This window comes from Pseudophryne corroboree, chromosome 6 (assembly GCF_028390025.1).
Source record: "Pseudophryne corroboree isolate aPseCor3 chromosome 6, aPseCor3.hap2, whole genome shotgun sequence".
NCBI lineage: Eukaryota > Metazoa > Chordata > Amphibia > Anura > Myobatrachidae > Pseudophryne > Pseudophryne corroboree.
This window is the reverse complement of record NC_086449.1, coordinates 394,651,882-394,656,295: the sequence shown is the minus strand read 5'-3', so window position 1 is coordinate 394,656,295 and position 4,414 is coordinate 394,651,882. Positions and strand designations below refer to the sequence as shown.

The following is a 4,414-nucleotide window of genomic DNA, read 5'->3' as shown; positions in this document are numbered from 1 at the left end:
GGAAAAAATGGTGGCTTCTTACGAAGCGATTCCATTCGGAAGATTCCATGCAAGAACTTTTCAGTGGGATCTACTGGACAAATGGTCCGGATCGCATCTTCAGATGCATCAGCGGATAACCCTGTCGCCAAGGACAAGGGTGTCTCTTCTGTGGTGGCTGCAGAGTGCTCATCTACTAGAGGGCCGCAGATTTGGCAATCAGGATTGGATCCTGGTGACCACGGATGCAAGCCTGAGAGGCTGGGGAGCAGTCACACAGGGAAGAAATTTCCAGGGCTTGTGGTCAAGCATGGAAACATCTCTTCATATAAACATTCTGGAACTAAGGGCCATTTACAATGCCCTAAGTCAAGCGAAACCCCTGCTTCAGGGTCAGGCGGTATTGATCCAATCGGACAACATCACGTCAGTCGCCCACGTAAACAGACAGGGCGGCACGAGAAGCAGGAGGGCAATGGCAGAAGCTGCAAGGATTCTTCGCTGGGCGGAAAATCATGTGATAGCACTGTCAGCAGTGTTCATTCCGGGAGTGGACAACTGGGAAGCAGACTTCCTCAGCAGACGCGACCTCCACCCGGGAGAGTGGGGACTTCACCCAGAAGTCTTCCACCTGATAGTAAACCGTTGGGAAGAACCAAAGGTGGACATGATGGCGTCCCGTCTTAACAAAAAACTAGACGGATATTGCGCCAGGTCAAGGGACCCTCAGGCAATAGCGGTGGACGCTCTGGTAACGCCGTGGGTGTACCAGTCAGTGTATGTGTTCCCTCCTCTGCCTCTCATACCAAAAGTACTGAGAATCATAAGAAGGAGAGGAGTAAGAACTATACTCGTGGTTCCGGATTGGCCAAGAAGGACTTGCTACCCGGAACTTCAAGAGATGCTCACGGACGAACCGTGGCCTCTACCTCTGAGAAAGGACCTGCTCCAGCAGGGGCCTTGTCTGTTCCAAGACTTACCGCGGCTGCGTTTGACGGCATGGCGGTTGAACGCCGGATCCTGAGGGAAAAAGGCATTCCAGATGAAGTCATCCCTACCCTGGTCAAGGCCAGGAAGGACGTAACCGCAAAACATTGTCACCGCATTTGGCGAAAATATGTTGCGTGGTGTGAGGCCAAGAAGGCCCCTACAGAGGAATTTCAACTGGGTCGTTTCCTCCATTTCCTGCAAACAGGACTATCTATGGGCCTAAAATTAGGGTCCATTAAGGTTCAAATTTCGGCCCTGTCGATTTTCTTCCAGAAAGAGCTGGCTTCAGTGCCTGAAGTTCAGACATTTGTAAAAGGGGTACTGCATATACAGCCTCCTTTTGTGCCTCCAGTGGCACCTTGGGATCTCAATGTTGTGTTGAGTTTCCTAAAGTCACATTGGTTTGAACCACTCACCACTGTGGACTTAAAATATCTCACATGGAAGGTGACGATGCTGTTAGCCCTGGCTTCAGCCAGGCGTGTGTCAGAATTGGCGGCTTTATCATATAAAAGCCCTTACTTAATTTTTCATTCTGACAGGGCAGAATTGAGGACTCGTCCTCAATTTCTACCTAAAGTGGTTTCTGCATTTCACGTGAACCAACCTATTGTGGTACCTGCGACTACTAGGGACTTGGAGGACTCCAAGTTGCTTGACGTTGTCAGGGCCCTGAAAATATATGTTTCCAGGACGGCTGGAGTCAGAAAATCTGACTCGCTGTTTATCCTGTATGCACCCAACAAGCTGGGTGCTCCTGCTTCTAAGCAGACGATTGCTCGTTGGATTTGTAGTACAATTCAGCTTGCACATTCTGTGGCAGGCCTGCCACAGCCAAAATCGGTAAAAGCCCATTCCACAAGGAAAGTGGGCTCATCTTGGGCGGCTGCCCGAGGGGTCTCGGCTTTACAACTTTGCCGAGCAGCTACTTGGTCAGGGGCAAACACGTTTGCTAAATTCTACAAATTTGATACCCTGGCTGAGGAGGACCTGGAGTTCTCCCATTCGGTGCTGCAGAGTCATCCGCACTCTCCCGCCCGTTTGGGAGCTTTGGTATAATCCCCATGGTCCTTACGGAGTCCCAGCATCCACTAGGACGTCAGAGAAAATAAGATTTTACTTACCGATAAATCTATTTCTCGTAGTCCGTAGTGGATGCTGGGCGCCCATCCCAAGTGCGGATTGTCTGCAATACTTGTATATAGTTATTTTTACACAAATTCGGGTTATTATTGTTGTGAGCCATCTTTTCAGAGGCTCCTTTTCGTTTTATCATACTGTTAACTGGGTTCAGATCACGAGTTGTACGGTGTGATTGGTGTGGCTGGTATGAGTCTTACCCGGGATTCAATATCCTTCCTTATTATGTACGCTCGTCCGGGCACAGTATCCTAACTGAGGCTTGGAGGAGGGTCATAGGGGGAGGAGCCAGTGCACACCACCTGATCCTAAAGCTTTTATTCTTGTGCCCTGTCTCCTGCGGAGCCGCTATTCCCCATGGTCCTTACGGAGTCCCAGCATCCACTACGGACTACGAGAAATAGATTTATCGGTAAGTAAAATCTTATTTTCTACTCATAAAATAAATGGGAACTCAGCACAAGAAAAAAAAAAATCAGTAATTAAGTTTAACATAAATGGATAATAGCCTTCCAAAAATGAAACAAAAAATGTATTTTCTGAAAAAAATTAGAAATGGTCAGATCTTATTTTATGCTCAGATAAATGCATATTGGAAGATAGCTACATACCATGCTGCTTCCGTCTGCTAAAGATCTGTACAAACTGTGTTTGTATTAATAAAGCCCTAAATAGGGATGATTTCAAGTGAGGGACTACCCCCTGACTGAGATCTAGCCCTGATAGTTCGAGTCCGTCTTGGAGATAGAGGTGAGATATGAACACAATGAAGTGCTGAGAATAAGTGAAAATGGTGATCCTGCTGTTAGTGTTATCTCACAGGGAATACGGCCTTCCTACTGCACTGGGTATTCCCTAGTGGTCGCCCAACTAGGTACTGACCTAGCCCACCTTCGTTTAGCTTCCAAGATCAGACGAGATTGGGCGTGAGCGTAGGGGTATGGTAGTAGGAAGATTTGCCCTGTGCCACTAATGAGAGTGCACCGAAACAGAAAATGGATTGCCCTCTGAGGGGGGAATGGAAGAAAGAAGATGGAGGGGAAAAGAAGAAAAGGATAGATATTAGAGCGTGAATCTGCTGTCCTCGTTAGACGGGAGAAACGTGTCTCCTAGGGGACACGTTCACCAGAATCGTGGATGAGAGTTCACGGAAAAAAGAATTGGATGAAGAAAGAGAAAGAGAGGGAATTGCATGGACATGGGAATCACTGTGATAAATATAGCAATATCGGGCAAGAACCAATCATGCCGTGTGTAAATTTGAGAATATTAACACTGAGGATATTTGGGCAGGAGGAAAAGAGATATTAAAAGACCTCCTGCTTATGGTCAAATTACCGGCGGAGGACTTGGTGCAAAATCACACACCACTGCTAGTCCTAAATATGTACCTTAAATTGTACAGTAAGACGCCAATAGTCAACTTTCAACACACTAGATCATACGCCCAAAGGCATATTAGGTTATACTGAATTCAGTCAATAGAACCACATGCAGTTTGTAATTTATCAAATTGTCAACACAATAGGTCATATATCAAAGACCTATTTATACTGATTTCAGTCTTCAGACATATATGCAATTAGTCAGAAAAATATGATATACACAGGATTCAACAGGGTTATAACGAAGTGAAATCATGAAAAAACACACAGTTTGAGATTTTAGAGCAGATATGGCTGCGTGACCACACAAAATTATATGTGTGTACCTGAGGAAACCTGCATTCATTCAATGAGGGGTTTTACCCGCATCTAACAAAGTAAAGATGAAATATCAAAAATAATATTGGTGAAGCAAAACATGGTTACATATCACTTGAAGCTTAATTATGATGCCCCTGGAAAGATCCAGTAGTAGTATGCGGCAAAGAGGTCTCACTTAAGCTAATGATAAATAAATTGGAGCAAAAAAATAATTAGTTAAATGCAGGTAAATGTCGAATATCACCCATGCAGTCTTCAGGTGGAAGGGGGTCCGCAGGAAAGAGGGGAAAACGCGTTTCTCTCGGTCACGGGCTTGTTCACTTCTATGAAGCAGCTAAAAATGTGCCCGGAGGAGCCGGTCACAGCTAGGGAAGCTCCTAGAGCTGCTTTTTTTTTTTTTTTTAAGACCGGTTAGGCACAGGGAGGCTGCTGGCAACAGCCTCCCTGCTTTGTGGGACTTAGGGGGGGAGTAGTGTCCAACCCGCTGAGGTTAATGGCCACTATCTCTGCTGACAGGACACTGAGCTCCTGAGGGTGATGATCGTTAGCCCCTGAGGCGACCGCTCACTGCCGCAGCTTACCGCCACCCCCTAACATAG

General features: G+C 46.4%; 1 pseudogene; it reads right to left on the bottom strand.

Moving 5' to 3' along the window:
- Positions 1-2,942: 2,942 nt before the first annotated feature.
- LOC134939015 (5S ribosomal RNA) lies at positions 2,943-3,061 on the bottom strand (annotated as a pseudogene).
- Between the last annotated feature and the right edge of the window lie 1,353 nt (positions 3,062-4,414).